Here is a 27983-nt window from a genome sequence, read left to right as displayed (position 1 = left end):
GTAAGACCCAACCCCTTGGTAGGAGGTAGGGATAGAACTTTGAGTTCAGAAGCGGAGATATAATCCCTGGCCAAGATGGCGCGGGGCCTTCTTCCAGCCAGTAGTTCGTACTTGTCAGGACGAGATTCTGTTCGGGCATAGCCCAAGTGCCGTAGGGCAAGATTAAGATAGACGCGTAATAGAACAGTAGGCGCGTGGAACAAGCTCGCTCTCTCTATAGATCAATACATTCAGACTTGTAAATATACTGTACATAATAGTTTTAGTTGTCCTCAGTAATAAAGGACAGGGAAATAATTTCATCTTTTATTTCGGGAGTTGCGGGACGAGTCATACCTACAAATTACCTCCCTACATTCCGCTCGGCAGGTCAGGTAATACTTCAACATCCAACGGCCTGGTGACCAACCTACGAGAACGTCTCTCAGGACAGGTAGGTCACGACAAGGTGTACTACTGTGCACTGGTAGGAGGTTCGAAGCAAGAACAGACCCGTTTTGGTGCTGATGAACTAGTGTATATAAGTGTGCAATTAGGGTCATTATTGTATCCAATATCGAACATAATCATATAAATCTATTGCTGGAATATCTAACGATTTTAGAAAGATTTCATAATAAAACTGATTTTGAAAACTGTTCCAAACATATCCTTTGTCCACACTCTCCTCCCTTATACGTAAATCTGTTCACTTCCTCCACAAACACTCATGCCTACAGATGTATAATATTATCTTTATCTAAGACTTTACTTGTGATGAATGTAGTGATATGCCTGGATGATATGCCATATTCAGCTTTAATATTGTCGATAAAAGTAATCTAAGCTTTGAAATTATCAAGGACTGCCATTTTAGACGCCTCTAGTGCCACATTTCAGATACCAATAATGAACAGCAGATATATATGCTATTGATCTATCACCTTGCGACATTAAAAGACCCTTTATTGTATGTAATTGTGACAGAATGTTTTATTCTATATAAAGCCCTTCTCATCGTCTTACTTACATTACTTAAAATTAACTTGCAATTTAATTTCATTCTAAAGCACTTATATCACCTCACAAGTTTGCTATAGGTGTTCAGGCCACGATTGTAATAATCGTACTTCTAATACTCTTGGCCTTGACATACCAAGTGCTTTGGAGATGAAAGTCTTGTACTGCTTGAACGGCCACCTTCAAGTGCAGGCTCCTCCTATTTTTCACAGTACATCTGCCTAGCGTAAGGCCATGATTCCTTGTGTCATCCCCAATAGCTTCTGCATTGATATGCCGTACAACATATTCACAAACTCCATGCCCTCAGCTTGGATTGCGTATCCATGCTCATCTTTTCCCTTTTTACTTTCTTCTTTTTGCTTTACGTCACAACGACACAGATGGGTCTTATAGCGACGATGGGATAGGAAAGGCCTAGGAATGGAAAGGAAGCGGCCGTGGCCTTAATTAAGGTACAGCCCCAGCATTTGCCTGGTGTGGAAATAGGAAACCATTCAAAACCATCTTCAGGGCTGCCGACGATGGGACTCGAACCCACTATCTTCCGGATGCGAGCTCAGAGATGAGCGCTCCTAACCACACGGCCAACTCGCCCGATCCATACTCAGCTTGTCATAACTTTGTCTCTAATACATTGACGAGGCTTACGGGATTTATTCTTCTCATCATGACAATTTACACAGTTTGCATTATAACCCGCAATCTAGCATTCCAAGAGACACACTAGTACTGCACCTATACTTGTTAGTGAAGATAGAACATGTCACCGTCTAATGGCACTAGCAGGCAACTGCTGAATTTTGCGTGGAAATGTCACAGAGCACTGATTTTGCGATGAATGATCTATACTATAAGCATGTTTTCTTGCGGTTCAGGGTATTCGTGGTCAAGGGCGTACCTTCTAAGAAGTGGACTATCGAGGATTAAGTTACAAAGGAAATCTGACCTAATAATTTAATAATAAAGGAAGACAAGGAAAATCTGCCCGGAAGATAACGTTACCAGACAAATTGTAACATAAATCGAAATGAACCTGACGAGAAAATGATAACAACCCAAATTCAGACCTTACGTCATACAAATTAAAAGGTTAATGTATTCTAGTACGAGAAAAGGTATCAGACCTTGTGATCACCATTCAAGAGCAAACGTGAAGATATACATGAAGAATCAATGAGAACTACACACAAAGGGACCTTAAGAACAACCATTCACTTGAGTTAAGAGGTTACCATTATATCAAATTATAAACCATGAGATCACTCAACAGAAAAATGCTCCTCTAAGGAAATGGTCACCTTAAACTTAACACATTTATCACAAAATCTCATATAATTACCAGCGACGGTAACATACACTGAACATAGAGCACAGGCACTGAAATGATGAAGTAGGCAAGACGAGAGGCCACCAAGGCAGGGTAGAAACGTCGAATATATTAATCTTGCTAGTAAGAAAAACGTTCTAAAAATGCCATAGTGACATTAATACCGGAAACGTGACTGAAAATAAACCACGACGTATGGGATCATCAGAAAAAATGAAATAATAAAAACTGGCCAAAGGAAATATTAAACATGGAGAATACCAGAAAATAGAAGTTTGTCTCCATAATTCATTTCTGAAATTAACGTGGCCTCTAGAATAGAAAATGGGATGGCAACTACAAAATGCGAACGAGGACCAAGAGCAGGCATGGATATGTAGTACCAAACAAGATACCCCACATATGCCCTACGGGCAACCAGTGAGTTGTAAGCAGAGTAACTAATAAGAAAACCATACTTATTTCATCATAATCTGAAAAACGTACAAGGGTTAGCTGATCCTCGCACTATGTATATAATGTGAAATGCCTATCAAACCACTAAGTTCCCCAAGGTTCACCAATTTAGTGAAAACATTTTCAAGAGGCAGGGATGACCTCAGATTTTCCAGCACTTACTGCCAGGATCTCCGAGGCACTAAAAATGCATCCTGACAAAGCCAGCACTCAGAACAGCTCTTCAGTCGCATGCAGTATTCAAGGAAAAAACAGGAATATTTACCAAACACAGCAGCAAGTTGTAGTTTTGTACATTTTAGACATAGTTCCGCATAATCTAATTTTCTCCTAATTAGATTACTTAGTCCATAAAATCCCTAGAAAATCATGCTCTGCTACCAATACGTTGCCTCTTATGCCACTTCTCTTACGAGGCACTATCGAAATGTTAAAATATATTACTCCCAGAATGTAAGGAACTAAAACAAGATTGGACGCATGTGCGTTTTAGTTTCGTGGTAGGGTTCAATATAACTAAATATAACTAAATACCACTACTACTAAATATAACTAAATACTACACCGTAGTTTAATTAGAATTGAAACCAAAATGGACATGAAAAACGAGTACACAGTTGGCTAGAACCGTGAAATAATATCTGCATCACATGGAACTCACTTCATCTACACAGACTTGTAACCTCGGTGAGATCATGTAGTTGATGACCAGAACCAATCGTGCCCATGAACAGAGATTACACTTCTTGAATTACCTACGCGGTGGTTCAACGCTGTAGAGGTGAAGGCACAGGAAAGGAAGAATGTGTAGACCTAAGACCCCAGCTCCCAAGTCATACCCGGAAATACTGTATATGTCATAACTTGTTTACTTGCCAGGGTCTATCCTCCAGAGTTTCCGCCCAAACGAGTAACACAAAAATAATAGCTCGGTAATAATGATTAAGAAAATTAAGAACGGGAGTAAAAGAGATAAATTTCGAAGTATCAGACTGAAATATATTAAGTGAAGATTAGGGGTGATAAAGAGACTCGAAGAGCTCAAGAATGTAGAGGAATTATAAATTTCGGAAACCTAGTCGCAGTGAACGAAATGGTGAAGTGGATCCCCTGAGAAGCATAGTCGAACATCCCCGTGAGATTCCAAACGTACAAGCAATGTCCCGCATGGGGATACACTACTGAAATCTCCACCCAAATAAACACACTAGGGAATACAGTCCGTATCGGCGTTCAAGCCCCATACTACCAAGTTGCAGACTGGGAAAACAAGGGTATTACTTTAAAACACCAAGAAGGAATTGAATCCTAATTGGGTACGTCCACCCGAAGATACAGGAACTGATCTAATGCTGAAAGGGCAGTCAAGAAGAAATATCATACGAGAAAGAAAAATATAAATTTAGAAACGGTCATACGCCAAAAAATGGAAGGGCTTCTAAAAATCATATTGAATATCATACATATATAAAAGGTGATGACGTCGTACTGGAGCACAACTTCTATATTAAACAGAGTTAAGCCTAAACTAGGCTGCGACTCGTGGGAAAGAGAGCGTAAGTTCAAGTGTGTAGGGTAACGTTAAATTTGAAAACACCAAGTCGCAGCGAACAAAAGGGTGAAGAGGATTCCAGGGAAAGCACAGTTTAATAACCGTGTGACATTAGAAAAGTACAAGCGACGTAGAGTAGTCCTGCACAGGGATAAAAAACGAATGAAGACATTCACAAATATTGACCCTAACACTCACTCGAAAAGTGACTATTGATTTTACCTACGTAAGAAAATGGAACGGATATTAATGACGGAGCCTGAAGTTTCATGTTAAAACGTTAAAAAACATATAAAAATATCTCCCTCAGCAAGAAAGGGGAAGTCTTGAAGTAGCCATTTGAAAGAAGTCATTTCCTACCTTCTTCACTCACTAGTCATTCTGAAGCACACTTGTCTCACTCGACGATCAGAATTAGACATTGTAATTTCACCTGCTGCCTAGAAAGGCTTTATGATCGGCTTCGGCAGGTACCACTCATTTTATTTGTGAACATTGCTAACATAGGGCATAACATTTCCTTTAAGAGTTAATTTGCGTGAGCTATAATAGGTGTCGTAAAAACACGGAGAAAGTGCTGTTGCCAGAGTACAAGGGGGAGCGAAATGGCACATTACAAATCTCCTCCTTCCAAGCTAGAAATATGGCGAAGAAATTACAGAAAATTTACTCCTTAACATATGATGAGCAAAAGTCATTTCGCAAACATAACGGTAAAGCGATATCTTGCGTTAACCAGTTTATGCAAGGGGATAATAGATAGCAAGACAGGCCGAGCTACCGAGCATACTGTAAGTGGCGAGTGGTACTGGGATCACCGAGGCCATATAGCAGAGAGGCGGAACGGCTAGTACCCCAAGATACCTGATTCGCATACTCTGTGGGGAAAAATATCAAATATTGTTGAGCTGAGCAAAGCTGAGTTCGGCTGAGTACAGCTGAGATGCGGCTCTCACCGACAAGTCCCAGTGACGTAGGAAGTACAGTACAGCTTGAGTCAGACTGCTGTGGAAGTGGTCAATACAGGCTGAGACGCATACCAGTGCTGTGGTGCCGATCAATTCAAATATTTCGAACATGTAGTGTTCCTCCATAAAAACAAAACATCACTGCCCTAAGTAAGGTTCAACACTGTTGTCTACTTGACTGGCTACATGTTAGTATTTATAAGCAATAAATTCAAACTATCGCAATGCAAGCAGCAGTAATGGAGATTCTCTCACCTAAGGGCACTGTTCAAAATACTTCAGACTTAGCAGTGGTGTCATTCACACAGAAATATGAAATAAATTATAATATTTATAACTGGGTCAGTTTTCAACGTCACTTTAACTCATATACCGGTATCTACATAATTTCTGCCTTTGAGTAGATATTTACTTTATTGTAATCGTATTCTGGAAATGATACATCTTAATTGTGTGGATTTGGAAAGTTCAAGAAATAATTAGCATGCATCTATTTTTCTTCCTTTTTTGAATTGATTCTTCATTGAACAGTGAGGGAGATAATGTTTAATATATTTTCCGCTTGAAAACTGGGTTTTATCTTAATGTTTACCACAGTCTGAAAACCTACGAAATTTAAAGGAATGTTAGTGTGGTAATATGAAGAGAGAAAGTAGGGTAAATATTTCAATTCATCATTTACAACAAATTTCAATATCCAGCCTGAGTGCACCTCTAGCGAAACCGCTGGAAACAAGCCCACAAGAATTCGAATGAACATGCACGCTTTCAACTGGAACCCCATTTCGCAATAGATACAGCATTGACAATTCTCCAGTTCACAATTCTACAAGTCACGAACAACCATGATAATGACCAAATATGCTCTCTCGTAATCAAACATTGTAATACTACAATAACACCTAGCAAGTGGGTTATCAAATACGACAGTATCCTATGTATTATACAAAATAACATACAGTACTTATATTTTACACGTAAATAACTGGTGCACAGCAAGTCTTCCAAACAGCCTCATTTTTCTGTGAAGAAAGTATTTTAAGACAATATTAGTGATATTTATCAACCAATGAACTGTGTTATTTTACAATTTCGGATTATATATATATTCTGCTGAAGATGGCCTATATAAAGGCCAAAACTAGTACTGTGACTTGAAATAAAAATATATATCTTTAATACGTGTAGTGTATTGATTATTTGTCCGACTTATTGGCTGAATGGTCAGCGTTCAGGCCTTCGGTTCGGAGGGTCAGGTGTTCGGCTCCCGGCAGGGTTGGGGATTTTAATCGCAACTGATTAATTCTTCTGGCTCGGGAACTGGGAGTTTGTGTTTGTTCGAAAACTTTCCTCTTCATATTCACACAACATACTTCACTACCAACCACCAAAAAACACGCAAAAGTGAATACATCTCTCTATGTAGGGTTGCGTTAGGAAGGGCAACTGGCCGTAAAACAGAGTCAAATCCACATGTGCGGTACAATTCGCACCCGCGATGCCACAAGTGTGGGAAATGCGGCAGAAGAAGAAGAAGTGTATTGATTAGTTGGTAACATCCCATCCTTATATTTTGTGAATTGAAAATCCATCAGTACAGTTAAAATGAAGTTAATATCATATGGGAACACATCAATAAGCACTACATACACATAGTTATATGGACTTTTATATCCTCGATGGTCTTGCTGAAGTCATTACTTATGTCAAGAACCAGGAGGAACTTGCCCGTAAGCCCTATGAGTAAGTTATGTACTGCATACAGTGTGATTTCTGTTGCCTGAGGCTCTTTCAAACAAAGCCGAGTTTAATTGAAAAGAGATTTGATGTTCGATAGAAAAATGAAAATGCAGGTTAATAGGTAAGACGTTTTTCTACAAACGCTTAAGCGTACACCCGCTGGTGTGGGATTTGTCATTTATCGTCAAACCAACGATTTTCATATCAAGGATAAATTGGGCTTCACATTTTCCAGTACGTTCATAAGTCACCTAAGTGAGTCGGAATCGAACTTGACAACTTGGGCTTTTCATTTACTAGTTTTAAATAAAAATACACAACACAATGTCACATTATAAAATGTACGTGACTAAAACACTTACACGGTATCAAGGACTTACGTAGAAAACGATATGCCAAATATCTTTACGAGATTTCAAAGCAATAATATTAACGTGAAGCCGGGTAGCAGGAAAACAAACACACGACTGGTAACGTTCATTCTAAGATTTAATAACAAACATTAATTGCCATACAAACTACACTGACACACAGTCACTCTAGTCAGTGCCGTCACTCTGTTCTCACACTTCATTCACACTAGTTATTTGATCTGACACTTACAAGCTAAAATGATTACACGACACACACTTCTGCAACTGTCACTTGACCCTAGGGCAGATCGCGATTAAGTTCACTGTACAACAACAGCAACCTCAACTTTACCGTTTATGCGCGCGACCAGTCTCACAAATCTGTGCGTGGTACAAGCTTCGCCTTCGCACCCTCACGGCAGTCTTCTCACGTTTTCCCTCCTCGCTCGACTGTACTGATGTCCCACGTCACTCAGCTGCACTGTTCCGTCAGGTCACACGCAGTACTAAATACACTCGGTCGCAATGACCTCAGGTGCACTCTTCTGAATCATCTCCATCTCTGGAAAAACTGAGCGGACACTAAACCGTCACAGTCTCATCCGGCCTGTCTTAAATACAGAGACCGGCCCTTCCAGATAATGCGGACAGGGAGAAATCCCTGGAGTTCTCTGCAAATCGAGTCCTCTATTCACACCTTTCTGATTGCTTCTCACACCGCCGGAAGGCATGTAGTGATGACAGGAGCGGTAGCAACTGGGCTGGCCAATGCACACCTGTTTCGTTTTTGCCTGGTTGCCTGCGGTGGTGAGAAGGTGAGGCCGTGATTGGATGATGCCGCCCATCGTTGGAGCCAGGCTAGCTTGCTCCTCACAAGGCTTTATAACAAAATGGCTGAACCTGTCACACTATATTGCAAATTACATGATGTTGAGGAATTACACGATGATGAAAAATTATATGATCGGAAAATATGTGATTAAAAATTAAATGCTAACAAACAATTACTGTTACATACTCTTTTTCTCCTCTTTACTTTCAAAATTTCAATTATTTTCATTACTTTTTTATCAGGCTTCTATTCACCATGAAATTTTAACATTCATCTCAGTATGGCATGGTACACATAAACGTTAAGTTTTACGCATACTAATCACTTGCATAGGTAGATTTTAAAACTGATACCGATATTTCTGAACTGGAATTCCATGGATCATTAGATTCACTAGCATCAATTGTTCTTCCTCACATTTATGAGAAAACTTGTAGGGGTAGACAGAGCAGGGTTAGAGAGGAAGGCCCCAGCAGCAAACAATGAAATCGAATGCTCTAGTTACACGTTTTCGGTTGCTTCTCATACTACCGGAAGGCACAGAGTGATGACAGGTATCATGAACATTTCCTTGCAATGTATGGCATGGAGTTCAAAATTCAAGATCTCTGTTTCGTTGACACGAGCTGTTAATGACACATTTATGCGTGTAATGGTATTCAAAATCCATCTCCGTACGATGTTTGCACATGAAGTGATTCGGTGGTTGAGGGTATCCTTTTTATAACACATTGGGCAGGTGCATTCAGCGGTCGCGGCCCGTTTTCTCCAAATCCGTATTCGGAACGCCATTGTCCTAAATGCGATTCCGTTCCGAATGTCAATTTTCGAAAAGACAATACTGTTCTTTCTAAAATTCTTAGTTGGGTCATATCAACAGCGTACAAAATGTATGTGTGCGTAATGTTAATCATATTCATTCGTTTTATTTCGGTACAAGCACTAAAAATTCATAAAATGAGCTGTTGTCCCAATACACGGAGATGGTTCACCTCCGAATTTACTTTAACGTTTCATACCTTGAGACAACTGCAAGAATTCTCGCTTGCAAATTCTTCCGTTGTGTATTCGGAGCCCCGCGTACTGTTCGTCCCATCAAATATTCTTGGTTGGGCCAATCAACCTGAATTTCGGATCGAGAGTATGATTGATGATCCTGAATCTTCATCCAGTCAAGAATATTTTTGCCAGACGGTTAACAGTTCTGCATATTTGATTTTACTTATGTTTACAAAAAGTTGTTATGTGCGGTAGCGTAAGGTTAACCAGATATGGATATGCCAGCCTCATTATCGTTCCCTTCGCGTATAACTTTGTTTGTTTATTTCCTTGGCTGGCCCCACGGTGTAGGAGTAGCGTGCCTGCACCTTACCCGGTGGCCCCGGGTTCGAGTAACTCATGCAAATGCACAGGTGACCACGTGAAATTATCTCAAATGGAATACTCAAGTAGGAAATCTGATTTTTAAAGTTTATAACGCTTTACATTTCGTGTTGGGGCTGCTAAAACGCAGCACTTCCTAGACGAATAAACTGGGCTTTCTGTTGCTCATGAGGTCAATTGAAGGAAATCGAGCAGCTCTAACTAACTCGTAACAAACCGGGCTCATCAATGAACTAGAGACGATACATTAAGGTTTACCCTTAATAATTTCAGTCCTAGAGGTAGTGTGAAGAGTTTGCTAGAGAATTCTGAGTGGGAGACGTTGGAAGCTAGAAGGAAGAAAGCATTATTCTATGTTATGTACATTACAAAGCCCATAAGAAGAAGCTAGATAGGGAAAAGTTGAGCAATATAGGAGGAACACCATTTTACTTTAATATATCCGGTCAATCATGAAAAACAAAAGGAAAAAGTACGAAATGAACGATGGTAAATATTTATTTTCTGAAAATTGAGAAACTGATCATTGGAATGGATTACCTGCTTCATTTTTAGTCTTCTCCTAAAATATTAGATGATTAAAGAGAAGACTTCAGTAGCCTGTAAATTTCTGTGTGATGATATTGTACGTAAACACAGAGTTAACATAGTAGTAAGTTACTGTACCGTTCAGTTTTTTAAATAAATGTATTACTTGATTGGCGTTATTTAAGCTACTTGTGAATTTCTAAACGATTGCATTGTAATTATTTTGCAACATCACATCTAATGGAATATTTTAGGTTATATTACATAAATACTGAGCGAATTCCTGCACAACTGCTTTGCAATTAGTTTGTTACACTACTTTGTATGAATTATTTTAATTTATGTATCATGAATCTTGTGAGATTCAAATGGGTTTGATAATAATTTTCATGTAACCCAACTCGCAAGTAAGCTTTAATTTTCATGCACCTTTACTTGTTTTCGTGTTATTTATTCTTCTTCATTCGTATCATATAACTCCTTAGTTTTATATTTTGATATGATTTCATGAAATATTCTCTTTTCAAGAACTTCTTGTTGTATTTCGTTGTTTCGGTAGTCGTTTTGGCAATCATCCTTGTTGTGTAATAAACATTTCCCTTTAATGTCATATTATTGACAACAGAACATCTCCCAGTTCAAATGTTTCTGACCAGGCGAGTTGGCCGTGTGGAGCTGCAAGCTTGCATTCGGGAGATAGTGGGTTCGAGCCCAATTCTCGGCAGCCCTGACGATGGTTTTCCGTGGTTTCCCATTTGCACACTAGGCAAATGCTGGGGCTGTTCATTAATTAAGGCCACGGCTGCTTCTATCCCACTCCTAGGCCTTTCCTATTCCATCGTCGCCATAAAACCTATCTGTGTCGGTGCGACGTAAAGCAAATTGTAAAAAATGAAGAAATGTGTTTGATAATAACAATAATAATAATAATAACACAAGAGATATTTGAGTGTACCAAGTTTCTTCTTGGTACCGTAGACAATAAGAGCTGAGGATTTCTACGGAGACTTCTGAGTAATGGTATATCATCATATTTGTAAAAGTATTGTTGTTGGTAACCCTTTATAGGATCTTCGATTTAAATTTTGACAGAAATTAAAATCCAACTCTTGACCTGGATGGTAAGTTGCTGTACTAAGCCCTAGTGTGCGAAAGTTGAATTTCCGAAAGAGTAGAAAAAATATTTTACATGAAATATAAATATCGCAAGAAATCTCCACTTTGAAAAGACAGCGTGATTAGAAGAAGTTGCACTTAGGTAATCATGGAAGGATATTTTATTTTGACATACATTTTTCAGAGGACTTACTTGGTCAAATGCAAGACACGGACGTCGTTATCACCAGCCGTATACCACATGCGTGTTCTCTGGCGTGGTCACAGTTGCCATAAACCATTAAGTGTAAATTCAGAGTATGGTAAATACTTCTAATCAAATATTACATATACGTTTCCTTTATCTACCGGTATATATGCATTTTTTGGAAGCCGCACCGACACAGATGGGGATAGGAAAGGGCTAGGAGTGGGAAGGTATTGCCCGTGGCCTTAATTAAGGTACAGCCCGAGCATTTATCTGGTATAAAAATGGGAAACACCGAAAACCATTTTCAGGGCTGCCGACGGTGTGTTTCGAACTCACCATCTCTCGAATGCAAGATCACAACTCCGCGCTCCTAACCGCGCGGCCAACTCCCTCTGTTTATACAATGTTACGTGAAATAATAATTGCTTATTAAAATTGCATAAAAATAGTAATGATTATAAACACATTGTAGGAAATATCTTTACTTAATATGAATAAACCAACAACGTCCGAGCTTTATCTCTTGATAGCTGATACTTGCGGTGAATGTTAAAGTTGGTTAATAACATAACAAAACATGTACACGTTTCTGCCATTTCATTCTTTTGCACATGATTATTTCATGAAAACTGCTTGAATAACTTTACTTTTTTGTTATTGGTTTTATGTTATACCGTCTCAGACAGGTCGTATAGCGACAATGTTATGCCACGGGGCTCGAACGGGGAGGGAAGGGGCCATGGCCTTAACTAAAGTAATTATTTGCCTGGTGTGAAAATGGAAACCATTGAAAAACTATTTTCAGGAAAGCCGACATGAAAATTCGAACTCTTCACTTCTCGAATGCAATCTACAGCTACAAGCACCGAACCGCTAAGCATTCTCGCTTAGTGCATGGGGCACGGTTTATGCCCAGTATGACTGGCATACCTACGCGCTGAAACTGGAAATACGGTAAATTTTAGTTTAGACTTTGGCCTCATTGGAATATCAGGCACACCATTGAACTCCAACACTACCGGGCGAGTTGGCCGTGCGCGTAGAGGCGCGCGGCTGTGAGCTTGCATCCGGGAGATCGCGTGTTCGAGCCCCACTGTCGGCAGCCCTGAAGTTGGTTTTCCGTGGTTTCCCATTTTCACACCAGGCAAATGCTGGGGCTGTACCTTAATTAAGGCCACGGCCGCTTCCTTCCAACTCCTAGGCCTTTCCTATCCCATCGTCGCCATATGACCTATCTGTGTCGGTGCGACGTAAAGCAACTAGCAAAAAACAAATAAAAACTCCAACACTGAGGGAACGACTGCAACACAATGAGTAAATTAGAGCAAACGAATATTATAAGAAAGAAGAGCAAAATTTTATACAGAGTGTTAGGGATATATGTGCAGATATTTTCTTAGTCGGTAAAGAAAATTACATCTCAGAACTTACGCTATGTGCTTTTTACCATGTGCAATTAGTTTCCCCATACGTGAGGCAAATATTTCAGGACCTAATGTGTTTTGAATGGCCGTAGTAGAGAACGCCGGTTATGTCGTAATGTCCTCGTGTAGTAGAGTACAGTATCATAGTATAGGGGTTGTTGAACCTGTTTGTTATCGATGGCCAACACATGTTGCTGTGCCTTCCTCTAACCCCTGGGCAAGTACGGGTGTTTGAAGCACATGCCAAACCACCTCCCTTACTCTAAAATAGGTATAGGGTATTCTGTGAGAAGTCTTTCGTTTCCGTCTGCCTGCAACACAGTACAGTGGCCCCATCACGTTTCAAAAAGTCCGTTCGACCTAGGCATAAAACAAACAATGCAGTTTCATTGGCATTACAGTATTGTACGTTGCGTATAATTGATTATAATCACGAGCCACGATTTTTCGCCAACTGTCGGCATCGCCATTGTTCGGGGATTCTGCTTCAGCACACACTGCGTGTTACGTGATACTGTGGCGTTCCTGAAAATGCTGAATACAAAGGAATTACTATTTCAGTCGAATTTAGCAACTATGAAACACACTGTCGACACACCGAAGTGAGGGAAAGTGCGGAAAGCTAGCCCTGCACGTTCCGGAAAACGCATTATATCGTGACGAGAAGAAATTCAGAATTGAAATTACTCTCTAAATTACTATTTCTTAAATGTAAAAACAGTTTTAAATTAATTGTCTGAATTAATTTCCGTTTTAATATGGCATATGGGCCGTTTACTTCCATCTGCGGTTACATAAAGCACAACTGTACACCCAATATCTAAGAATAGGTAAGCCAGGAGCGTGTTACCAACATCGACGCAAATAAAATCCACACCGCAATTTCGTACCTCAAACTATTTAACCATTTACTGCATACTGTTGCCGTCAGGCAACATATAACTTTTCACCTGCATAAATGGATACGAATTGTGGTGAGAGGTAGCTTTACGGCACACCTTGATTAATTAATTAATACTTAATACTTTATTAACGGTAATACCATTTTACCTCCAACTGTACGGTCATTTAAACAGATACAATACATAACATATGGCAAAACAGCACGACAACCACAGACACTCCTTCCACTCCGTTAATATCCACGCGTACCAACCACCGTTCATTTTACGTGGGCCCTCGCCATGATATTATTACAGGCGTCAGGAGTACCTCTGGCTCAACCTCGAAGACATTACCGATCTACTGTCGTGCAAGTATACTTGCGCCTTGCAATAGGTACCCATGGCCAGTAGGCAGTAATGTTCGGTTTTTCAATGCTAAAAGCTTAGCGTAAAATCGTGAAAAATCGTAGGGTAAGTTCCTTTAAGAGCGCGCGGTCTCACAAGAGTGCGCAGTTCAAAATTCCGAAGTTGGCAGCAGTGTACGATATCGGTGATGAGGTATTCAGTCGACTGTGTGTAGCCGTTGTCCATGTACTGTATCGCTGAAGCCTTGTGATTTCTAGTGTTCTTGTTACAGGTAAGAATCTGTTTTCACTCATTTTCGTATAATATTCTGAAACTGTGTGTTAGTACTTGCACACCCCTGGAAGACTTCGATATGTTTATCTTTTGTGTTATAAGAGAGAAGAGTTCATTACCTTTGTTATTGACACAGTTCAACCTTCTGTCCTGCATGCTCGTGCTATCTAGCGACTAAAACATAAAACTACTACCGAGCCCTTAAGAGCGCGCAGTGGATTGTCCTGCAAGAGGGCGCGCGCGCTCTTGTAGGACGTCAGTGCGCGCTCTTACGGGACAACTTGTTTAAGCTTCGTCTTATGCTTTGACATTTTATTTTTCAGGGTTAAAATGTCTTATTATAAGAGAAAATCAAATCGAAAGCTTATTTTCACCGAAGCTGTTTTGAATGATTGCTGGGAAAGACTAGAGAAAGGAGAGAGTAAAAGAAAAATAGCTGAATCACTTGGAGTGAACGAATCAACATTACGGAAAAGACTGAAAGCTGTAAGTACACACTTGAGGTTAAAAAGAGTTGATTAACATTTGTATCTGCTTTATTTTATCTCTTAAATGTCCACATTTCATAGGAATTTCACTAATCCGTTGTATTTTCAGGGCACTGTTCCGACATCTCTCGGAAGAATGAAGCCAATATTCAGCCCCGATCAGGAGCAGATGTTAGTAGAGCATGTGAAGGACTTGGATGCTAGGTTTTATGGCATAACACGGAGGCAGCTAATGCAGCTTGCGTTTCAATTCGCAAAGAACAACAACATCGGCAACAATTTCAATGAAAAAAGAAAAATGGCTGGAAAAAACTGGGTCTATGGGTTTTGCAAGAGAAACCACCTCGCACTTCGCGCTCCCGAGAAGTGCAGTCTAGGTAGAGCCATAGGGTTCAATAAAGTACAATGCCGGAGATTTTTCACTAATTTGAAGACAGTAATAGAAGAGAAACATATCCCTCCCCACAGGACATTCAACATGGATGAGAGTGCCATTTCCACTGTCCCTAACCGCATTCCAAAAGTTATTTCGCCAAAAGGAAAACGGCATGTTGCAAAGGTTGTTTCAGCTGAGAGGGGTCAAACGGTGACAGTTGTGTGTTGCTTTTCTCCCACTGGTATTTTCATTCCTCCTGCCATCATCTTCCCCCGAAAAAGAATGAATGTTCAATTGTACCAAGACGCCCCAGAAGGGACCATGCCACTTATGTCTGACTCGGGCTACATGAACACAGAACTCTTTCTCGACTGGTTGAAACACTTTGAACAATTTGTTAAACCAAGTGAAGAAGATCCTGTTCTGCTTATTATGGACAACCATATCTCGCACTGTAGTTTGGATGCAGTTATGTTCTGTAGGGACAAGTTCATTACATTACTAACACTTCCTCCACATGCTAGTCACATGCTGCAACCCCTTGACAAAGGATTTTTCGGACCCTTAAAATCAGCTTTTTCAACTGAATGTGACAAGTGGATGTTCAATCACCCTGGAAGAGCAATCACTCTGAAGGATCTTTCCTCTCTTTTCCGTTCTGCCTATGAAAGAGTGGCAACGCTTGAAAAAGCAAATCATTCTTTCAAGGCTACGGGGATTTATCCATACAACCCGGATGTTTTCTCAGATGAAGATTTCGAACCTTCGGCCGTTACGAGCCGCCCTCCACCCTCAGAAGAACCTGAAGAAAACAATGTCATTGCTGATATGCCTAATGCAGAAGATAAGGAAATAGTGTCACCTTCAACTCTCCTCCCCCTTCCAAAAGCAACTCACGAAGAGAAGCGAAAGAGGAAAGGTAAAAAGTCCGAAGTTATGACGGGATCTCCATTTAAAAATGCGTTAATGGCTTCCACGTCAAGCGCGAGTGAGAAAGGACGGAAATCCAGCAAGTCTACAAAAAAGAAAAATCTTTTTGATGCTACAGCTTCCACAAAATGCACACCAGTTGAGGACAGTATCTTCTGCCCAGGATGTGATGAAAAGTATGAAGAACCTTTAGTTGAAGATTGGATTCAATGTAAAGACTGTAAACAGTGGTGGCATGATGCCTGTTCTAGCTATGAGGGCGCTGGCGTGTTCAAATGTGACTCCTGTTAGGTGCGCACTCATAGAGGACCTACTGCGCACTCTTACAGGCATATGCCTCCAAGAGCGCGCATTTCTCATATTTTACATTTTATATTATTTCTACTATTTTACCATTTGAGTTGTGTTTTGCTGATATGTATGTAGTGGCCAGGATATCAGTAAATACCTTTGTGCAAACTATTTGTTACTTTATGATTTCTTTCTCATGTTATGGCGGTCCTAACGTTAAGTGCGTACTCTTGGAGGAACCTACCCTATATGTACCACGTTATGGCAATCCTCATCACATACGTGTGTTAAGCTATTAGCCCCAGTAAAGAATTGCTGGTAGATATGAAACTCTGAACGAAAGTTGAACATTAAAGCTTGAAATTATCTTCACCAAACGAAAACGAAAATAATTCATGCAGTAGAGGGTTAAGAAACACGCTGGTATTATTCGTATAAATACCGTAAGTTTTGGCCTCATTGGAATATCAGGCACACCATTGAACTCCATCACTGAGGGAACGGCTGCGACACAATGAGTAAATTAGAGCGTACGAATATTACAGAAAAGGAGATTGAATTTTATGCAGGTTTTAGGGATATATGTGCAGATATTTTGTTAGTCAGTAAAGAAAATTACATCTCAGAACATGTGCTATGTACTTTTTCCCATGTGCAATTAGTTTCCCTATGAACGAGCCAAATATTTCAGGACCTAATGTGGTTTGAACGGCCGCAGTTGGAAGCGCCGGTTATGGCATACTGTCCTCGTGTAGTAGAGAATATTAGCTGAGTACAGGGGTTGTTGAACCTGTTTTCTAACGAAGGCCAACACATGTCGCTGTGCCTACCCCTAGCCGCTGGGCAAGTAGGGGTGCTTGAAGCACATGCCGAACTACTTCCCTTACTCGAAAACCGGTCCAGGGTACTCTGTGAGAAGTACACATATTGCTTACCGACATATCCACTCTTGTGCCTTCTCCTGTTGCCGCCGAGTGCCATTTGTACTCGTACAAACCTTTTTCTATAAATGTAATTATTGTGCTCTTCGGATTTGTATGGACATATTCGTTGGTTGAAATGGAACTGAGCTTATAACGTAATTGATCAACATTAACTAAGGTTAATTAGTTTTAAATTTGTCAATCTTCGGGACTAATGTCCGGTAGGAATTCTGTTTTTACTACGGCCTACGACAATTAAAACAGTATGTGACGTGGAATGTCCATACCAGCACATACGGTACGTGCGAATCAAGGGCAGTGAAGTGACGCGTGATTTATAAGACGTCAGTGACATTACTCAGTGATTGAAGCTGACAAAAATGAAGGGAAATAGTTAATGACTTAATGAACAGTGCATGTACGATTTCAGTGGTGTTACTGTGTCAGTCTGTGTTCAATTTCTGTTAACAGACAATGCGAATTGTCTATACTATTTTCATTATATTTTCATGTCAATGAAAGAATAGTGGACGATGAAAAAACGCTATCCGTAGATTCAATTAAATTGTTATTCATGCCACAAACTTCAAGGACCGCATTTGCATCAGTGATTTTGAAAATGGTTACAAGGGTAAAGAGTTACTATGAAAGTGCCGCGCCGGGCTGAGCGGCTCAGACGGTTGAGGCGTTGGCCTTCGGACCCCAACTTGGCAGTTTCGATCCTGGTTCAGTCCGGTGGTATTTGTAGGTGATCAAATACGCCAGCCTTGTCTTTGTAGATTTTATTATGGTGATGACGATTATTGTTGCTTAAAGAGGCCTAACAGCTAGATCATCAGCCCCTAATGGTACGAGGTGCAACGGAATGAAACGACTATTAAGACTTCAAAATGTATCCACTGAGTAAATTCCAAAACGAATGATGATGAAAAAAATGACCATTAATCCAAAACAATCAGTGGATCCAATTCACAATGCCTCATATTGTGAGATGATGCTTGTTGTCCACATGGGTCCAAAATTTAGGTCACCGGCCAATCATAGTTGCACTAATCACTGGTAAAGCAGATCCATGGTGTTCCTCGCATGGTGGTACTAATCACAGGTAACGTAGACTCATGGTGTTCCTCGCATGGTGGTACAAATCACAGGCAATAGAGACCCATTGTACGTCACACACAATGGCACCACTCACAAGTAACACAGACCCATGGTGTCCCTCACATAAGAGTACTACTTACAAGCAACGCAGACTCATGGTGTTCCTCACTTAGTGGGACTAATCACGGGCGTCGGTATTCCTGTGGTTTTCCTCACATATTGGAACTAATCACAGGCCACGTATACTCATGGTGTTGCTCACTTACTGGAACTAATCACAGGCCACGTATACTCATGGTGTTGCTCACATACTGGAACTAATCACAGGCCACGTATACTCATGGTGTCGCTCACATACTGGAACTAATCACAGGCCACGTATACTCATGGTGTTCGTCACATACTGGAACTAATCACAGGCCACGTATACTCATGGTGTTCCTCACATAGTGGAACTAATCACAGGCCACGTATACTCATGGTGTTCCTCACATACTGGAACTAATCACAGGCCACGTATACTCATGGTGTTCCTCACATACTGGAACTAATCACAGGCCACGTATACTAATGGTGTTCCTCACATAGTGGAACTAATCACAGACCACGTATACTCATGGTGTTGCTCACATAGTGGAACTAATCACAGGCCACGTATACTCATGGTGTTCCTCACATACTGGAACTAATCACAGGCCACGTATACTCATGGTGTTCCTCACATACTGGAACTAATCACAGGCCACGTATACTCATGGTGTTCCTCACATACTGGAACTAATCACAGGCCACGTATACTCATGGTGTTCCTCACATAGTGGAACTAATCACAGACCACGTATACTCATGGTGTTGCTCACATAGTGGAACTAATCACAGGCCACGTATACTCATGGTGTTCCTCACATACTGGAACTAATCACAGGCCACGTATACTCATGGTGTTCCTCACATACTGGAACTAATCACAGGCCACGTATACTCATGGTGTTCCTCACATAGTGGAACTAATCACAGACCACGTATACTCATGGTGTTCCTCACATACTGGAACTAATCACAGGCCACGTATACTCATGGTATTCCTCACATAGTGGAACTAATCACAGGCCACGTATACTCATGGTGTTCCTCACATACTGGAACTAATCACAGGCCACGTATACTCATGGTGCTCCTCACATACTGGAACTAATCACAGGCCACGTATACTCATGGTGTTCCTCACATAGTGGAACTAATCACAGACCACGTATACTCATGGTGTTGCTCACATAGTGGAACTAATCACAGGCCACGTATACTCATGGTGTTCCTCACATACTGGAACTAATCACAGGCCACGTATACTCATGGTGTTCCTCACATAGTGGAACTAATCACAGGCCACGTATACTCATGGTGTTGCTCACATAGTGGTACTAATCATAGACAATGTAGAACCACGGTGCATCGCACATTATGGTACCACCCACAGGTAACACAGACCCGTGGTGTTGATCACAAAGTAGGTGCTACTCACAGGCAATGCAGAGCCATGGTGCTCCTCATACTGTGGTACAACTCATAGGTAACGCAGGACTATTCTGAATACAGGGGAACCTACGCAATTCAGCGCGGCGACTGGCAGTTTCTCCCGCTGGAACGCCAGTCCGCGATGTGGCGCGCCTGCTCCCCCACCTTGGTGGAATTCACACGATGGTACCAATCACAGACAACGCTCAGACCAGTGGTATTCCTCATGTAATGGTTCCTATGGCAAGTAACGTCGACCCATGGCGTTCCTCACTTAATGGTACTAATCACAAGTAGTCTCATGGTTCCAGTTGCTGCATAGCTTGGTCGCCCCTTTTAGTCGCCTCTTATGCCAGACAGGAAATACCGTGGGTGTATTCTTCGTCTACGTTCCAGACCCACGGGGGTTATCGGTAAATTTACTTGCACGTAAAAGAACTCTTGCTGGAGTAAATTCGGGCACCTCGGCGTCTCAGGAAACCGTAAAAGTAGTTAGTGGGACGTGAAGTAAATAACATTATTAAAATTGCCGCAGGATATTTGTAATAGAAGGCTTATTCATAGATAGGAAGTTCCGACACGTAAAATGATGACTTATTGTTCCGTTTAATTAGAGCTTCGGTAATGATAATAATCATAATATAATAATTACGGATTGTCGTGATCCTAAGGACTAGACAGGCTGGGAACTTGAGTTCGATTTTACGGGGGCTTACACTATGGCAATAACAAGGCCACACTTCCAATTCACTCACAGCTCCCTTCGCATGTACTATGCAAAGCATCGGTACACCTAACAAATTCACAAGGAAACTAGTCTTTACAAGTATGTACTAACTTGATATATGAGAGGGATTTTCTCAAGTAACTGTCTACTCTATTATGTTCCAGACAAGGTAAAATTGAAATATGCCTGTGTACCTTGGTGATACTTAGCTTGTGTTTCAGGATCCTCTTTCTTCCCCCTTCTGCCTTCTCTCTTCTCTCCGCGACGCCGTAGCCGTCTCGGATGTCGTGAAGTCTAGTTGAAAGAAAGTGCAGATCCACAAAGTCGAACTCGGTACCCTTAAACAATGTTGTTCTCCAACTGAATTCCGAATTTCTTTACTGTAGTTTTCTGGTTAATTATGCGTTTTTCAGCATTACAACACTCTGCCGTTACTAAAGTTTATTTAACAGTGGAGTAGGTTCGCTCTGTCGTTGTCTCTGTAGCTCACGGCCACGGTAGCTGGAACAGTTTTCCCTTAGTCTCTCGAGCCGAACAGGTCTTCGGACACTCCCGCCACTAAAAGCCATACGCCACTTCATTTCCCTGTGGCTTACTACCACGACACTTCTTTCACAGTGGCTGGACAGATTCTCCCTGAGCGCTTCCCAAATTCAAGCTTATAAGTTTATTCGCTACTTTCTCGAAATTTTCCAGTGCCTTCCGGAATATCATCCCCTACTACCACAAAGTTGTGTTGTCTCTCAGTCTGATTGGCTCACGTGTTCCTCCCACTAACTAACGGGGGAGTGTCGTGGAACGCTCTAGTACAAAGTATTTTTCGGATGCAATCAGTTTACCTCTAATTGTGCTTCGGTAGGCTTTGACGGCACAATGATATAGGCATTCTGCGTCCGCGTCCTACCCCGTAAGGCACAGCGCCGTGGTACAGTGTTCCAACAAGATAATGCACGTCCACACTCAGCACGTGTGCCTGTGGACTCGCTAGAGCACGCTGAAGTCCTTCCCCTGGCCGGCAAGATCCCCGGACCTCACCATCATTGATTACGTGAGGGATGACAATGGAAGAGGTCTCCGTCCCAGTAGCAACCAGTGGAATCTGGAGGGACAGTTGCTACGACTGTGGGACTAACTTGCCTCAGGAGAGGATCCAAAGGCTGTTTGACACCATTCCGAACCGCATAAGTGCACGCACTGCGGCCAGAGTTGGGGCGAAAGGTGGGCGCCAAGTTTCCAACTGTAACTGCCAACGTCCTTGTCTCTTTCATCCCATATTGTAATGAGTTCAGTAAAGGCACATGGTCTTTCAGATTTTTTGTATCATTCACTTTCAACCACTCCTGGGTGCTTAACTGGTTTTGTCAGTCAGTGTATTCACAACCGCTAGGACACACGCAATTGATTTATATTTACCCCTTTAACAACAATAAAATTACATTCGTTTCCTGAAATTTGGATATCTCCTTATCTTCAGCAAATGTTCATGGACTGAGTCACTTAAGAATCTGTGTTGCGAGGCCGTCTAAAAGTGAAGGTTTGGTTTCTTTATGGTAGAGGTCAACAAATAATTGGTTTAAACTAGCTGTTTCCTTTTTGGATAATAGCTTTTCAAGTATTCTATTTATCAGTTGGTTCAGTAATATTCTAACCTCACGAAAGTTGGTTCGGTTTCCAGGAGTCACTAAACTAGCATTAACCCCGTATCACAGAAGATTCATTACCTATAAAAATAAGTGAAATGGCGTTATTTGCTCGATATAAAACTTCCTCTTCCAGAAGCATGAACGCAAGCAGAACCTATAATTTAACATATACCCTGTTCATAAACGAAACCACGTTTCATTCTTTCTCCATTATCTCTAACCTCTTTACCTCTTTTCAACACTGTCACCTATAATACTCGTTATAATCCCCATTTTGAAGGAAACTGTTTGGGGAGTTGAAGACCTCAGGACCACTTTAAGGTTCAGTTCAATGCTTACGTAGATCGGAGTTCCAGAGTCGGGGATTTAAGTTGATAGGAGTACAGTTACTAAGTTCGTAGATTGATGGGTCTTGTTGAAATTACTAAATTCCCTCATCACTCGAACGATGAAGTCAATATTAAACTTGTTTTCGCACTGCCTCAAATTCTAGTAAAATAATGTTCACTTCAAGTGCCGTTCGTAGTTGACTACGCCTGAAATTCTGCTGTGGAGTACATAAGTCCAGTTCATTATTTCAGTTAATTTATTCAATCAATCTGATATGCCTCCTAGACTTATGTGAATAACATTAATACCAAGCTCGATAGCTGCAGTCGCTTAAGTGCGGCCAGATTCCAGTATTCGAGAGATAGTGGGTTAGAACCCAACTGTCGGCAGCGCTGAAGATGGTTTTCCGTGGTTTAAGACCAGGTAAATGCTAGAGCTGTACCTTAATTAAGGCCACGGCCGCTAACTTCACACTCCTACCCCTCTCCTGTCCCATCGCCGCTAAAATACCTGACTGTGTCAGGTAAAAATAATAATAATACGACATAAATGAGTATCAAGTTAAATTCAGATTGCAACTTTGGCTAGACATGGAGTTTATATTATATTATATTATATTATATTATATTATATTATATTATATTATATTATATTATATTATATTATATTATATTATATTATATTATATTATATTATATTTTATTATATCAAATACGGACTTCGGTGTTCATGGTTTCTGTTTCAATCATTATACATTAAATTAGTTATGAACAAAAAATATTAATATTATTAATTTTTTTAGTTTTTCAGCATTACTCACATGTGCTTACAAACATGCATTCTTTGTTCATGCAATCTATTCGGGAAAAATCATCATCAAAATAAGGGAGACAAATACCATAAATACGTTTTCCCCACTTCAATGTTCTCACCAGGATAAGTTCATCTTCTAAATTCTTGAAAATCCGAGTTCAGTGGTTTGATACGTCGTGGCGGGAACTTTTAGCCTATGTTCTGAGTTCTTCGTCCATGGTTCTTAAAATAAAGTTAACAACTCTTCAAGTGACAATATTTTAATAGATACAGATGTGTAGAAGTTTATCCCAGTAGAGAAACATTTAAATATTATCGTAGCCTCTACCACTTCAGGCAGGATTGAATATGCTATCTTAGGAAGAAAAATCAAATGACTAAACAACTGAACCATTAGGGTCGTCATAAACCAAACCCAACGGCACTTAACGCCCTTGAAAGGGCCTTGGCCTGCCCAGCGACCGATGCTCAGCCCGAAGGCCTGCAGATTACGATGGGCCGTGTGGTAAGCACGACGCATGCTCTCGATCGTTATTCTGAACTTTCGAGGCCGGGGTCGCCATCTCACCATCAGATAGCTCCTCAATTCTAATCACGTAGGCTGAGTGGACCTCGAACTAGCCCTCAGTTCGAGAGAAAAATCACTGACCTGGCCGGGAATCGAACCCGGGGCCTCCGAGCGAGAGGCAGGCACGCTACCTCTACACCACGGGGCCAGCTTAGGTTCGTCATAGGTTCTCAAAATGAACTTTGTCCATTAGGTGGAATAGCATATATAATTTCTAATTTCAAGCCCTATACGGATACTAAACCGTAATAGTTTCAATCTCAAACATTAAAACATTACATCATTTTTCCATACCTTTAATTTCCACGGACCTCAAACGATTTTGTTGCTATTTGCATCATCAATTTATAGACTTGTTTAACGCAGATCTCCTGGCCTTTAACCTTATTCGTCCTAATTTGCTTGTCATATTCACGTTTTGGTTTGCACTTTATTATGTAAATAATACTTCTGGTCAAAGTTCATCCACAGTGCCGTAGAGATTCGAGTTCTATTACAAAAACTACTGCATCATATTTCCAGATACATCTGATCAAGAAGTGCGTGCTTCTGTCATTGACAGAAATCCAATTTTCGGTTTAATCTGAAAGTTACTGACGAAATGAAGCATCGAAAGGATGCTATATTTTCCGCTACAACAACATGTATTATGTTTTACCCATGTTCACTCGAAGTCCACTCACAGTCATCTGGATACTTCACTGTTTCAAATGAGGATTATAATTTTATTACACGTATTCCTCATGCAACAGTCTCATTTGTTATGGACATTGGTAAATCAAAGTTGATTCGAACCTAGTTAATCTAGTCGTAATTATTTGCTCAAACCCAAAGAACAATCTGAAATGGGAAAATCTATATATATAAAATAACTTGTCCTGACTGACCGATTCATCATCTCATTCTCAAATAAAGTTAATTTGGTCCCATTCTTCACGCTCACTTCCACCCATGCCTGTATACTAGTCTCTATTTCCTGGTTGATAGCCTTAGCAGTTTCACGATCTGCCACAATCATTTTCTGGATTTCTTGTCCCTTGTCCGCTACTTCTTCCGCTACTTTCTGCCTTGTCTGTGCTTTCACATCCTTCATCTCTTTCTGTGTTGCCAGTCGTATTTCCCTCATCTTGCATTCTATTTCTCTTCCGTCTTCTGCTGAGCGCTGGCTATGCGGTCGCTTATCTATATTGACATGGGATTAAATCGCGATTCCATATTCTGTGTGAGTTTATCAATCGCATTATGACTCTACCCGACTTCGGTTGGCGCATCGTCAAGACTGGAATTTATTTCACCTGATCGCCTATCCGTGCTTCCTGCACTTACCAATCCCTGTGTTTTCAATTCCTCAACAGTTCCTCGGATTCTTTCTATCTGTACTTGTGCCCTGTATTCTACCTCTCCTAACTGGTTATCTAGCCTATCCATTCCTTCCTTACAACACTGTTGTACGGTATCAATTTTTTATTCCAGTTCCCCGTGCTTGTCCTTCATGCACTTAGTGCCTAGTGTTCACTGAGCTATTGTCTCACTATTCTGGTTTAATTGTCCGTTTACATTGGATAATTCCTCACGGTTTTCCTCTGCGGCCTTATCCATCGTATCAAATAGTTTATCCATGTGCTCCTGCTCACATTGTGCGTCCTCCTCTGCGGCCTTGTCCATACGTCCTGCCATCTCCTCTGCGGCTAAGTCCATCCACCCTAACAGATCCTCCAAAGTTTTAGACACACTACTTCTTTGAAATACGACGGTGTCACCGATGGATTAATTTTATGCAAATTTCATATTCCATGTCTCTTATTTACGTAAATTTACCAGCTACGTTCGTTAACAAGATCAAACAAATTTGGCTCAAAACCTCGCCATTTAGATGATGCCTAACGATTTCATTCCAAGTTTTTATGCAATCATGATCATATCTATAACCGCTCGTGTCCGTTAATGTGAAAAAATTTAAGTATTATAGTCCCAATATATAATCAAGATGGCTAGGATTCCTAACTATGGACTCAATGATATGTGTTAGACATCAACACGTAACCATATTCACATCTATACCTCCAACTTGAGGCTGATATATTTCGAACAATGGTTTATAAGCCCCTAACCTTCAATATCGATGCAACTATCGCTACACAATTTCACTTGACACTGAGGTGATCTCGTGCATCTAATTTACTATAAACAACCAATAATCTGAACTGTCTGGCTATGCAGATTTTTCTTGCAAAACGAATCCTACGCTGTGTCCGTGTCGATTTATATCTGGTGGATACAACATCGTCCAATTTTACCTCATAGGTGAGAAATAATTTTCTTGTTCTCGAACTCAAAACGACTTGCGAAATCTTTATTTGACACGCCTAACTAATCGGCTCAATTGTTCTGATTCACTTGCTATCATACATTCAAATGTACGTAACTTAATTGCCGATTTACACCCAACGTGACTCCATGTATTTAGGATTTACTGATCTTTCTTAAACACTCGATTTCAATAGAAACATTGCCCTTTCACGTTAGCATACCAAATACACGTGGTATCGAACATAGGACTACCAAACATACAACTTTGTCTATCACGTCAGGTTGACAGATTTTGTGACTTTGTCTGGGCAACGAACGAGAGACCAGACTTCGCCATTTATAATGCGCCAGGTCCGAAGTTACCTATCCTGCTTCAAAAATTGAAAATGCCTGACATGCTGCCAACAAAATCTGCAACTGCCTGACACACTGAGTACCATATTGTGGTCACTCCCAGACTACGAATCACTAAACCTAAACCGAGGGCGTCAATTTTATATGGTCCAACGTGGATATAAAGTTGCCCACAAATAACAATACTGCCCCGCATTTCGGCGCCAAATTTATATGTACCATCCTGTGTTCATTTTGAGCCTAGCTCAGGTGTTGAAGCGCGTGGTATGGGTAATAAAAGTATATAATTAATAAAATACACTAAAGTATAAGGACAGGTAATACAAACATATAAATCTAGTGAATGAGAACTCAGGTAATCGGCTAAAATGGATTAATTTATCTAAAAGTATGTGATGAAATCGTACTAAATAAAGAAAAACTTTAAATCAAATAAAGAACCAACCATTTGTTGTGTCAATCAAAGACGCGTGCAAACTGAGGGGCCGTGGTCCTGTGCACAGAGCATCGGTCCCACTCGGCTCGGCTCGTTCCAGCGCGTCGTCGCGGGGCGACTCGGCTAAGCTCGGCTCAATTCGGCTCGGATTTGGAGCACTACGGATCAAGTGAGGAAAAAGGAGACAGGCGGAGCGAGCGAGACAAGCGTAGGGAAAGAGAGAGACAGCACTATTGCTCCAAATCGAGGAGTGGGGGTCTGCGCTCTGTTCAACCGAACGAAGTTGTGTTTTGCACAGTGCACCGCGCAATGCACTGGAGCATGCACCCTGAGAGGCCCTTCTTTAGAGTTCAAATCATACATCTCAAGTATTAAGATAAGGAATTGAGTGTTCTAGTCAGAAAAAACAGTGAACCTACACCAAAGGTTGACGCATGAGGATCAGTTTGAGAGGCTAGCGCGCTTTCATGACTGTGGGCCACGTGAACAGCACGAGAGTTCCATGTGTGCATGTCACATGCTCTGACCGCCACATGTGTCGAGAAACACGTGCACGGACAAGTCTCAACCTGGCACACTCTCTAGGAGTTAGTATCTATCAAATTAAAAACAATGCGCACTCTCACTTCAAAACATATGGCCATCATAGACTCTCTTGAACCTGGTTTCGACAGTGGTCAACATTCAAATTACGCGCTCCCCGTTTCAGAACATACCACCACTTTTGGCATTGACTTTGCTCTATCAGCTATCCTAAGAACTATGAGTTGTCATCATTCCAAAA

This window comes from Anabrus simplex, chromosome 2, assembly GCF_040414725.1.
Source record: "Anabrus simplex isolate iqAnaSimp1 chromosome 2, ASM4041472v1, whole genome shotgun sequence".
NCBI lineage: Eukaryota > Metazoa > Arthropoda > Insecta > Orthoptera > Tettigoniidae > Anabrus > Anabrus simplex.
The sequence above is the reverse complement of the archived record's forward strand: the minus strand, read 5'-3'. Positions refer to the sequence as shown.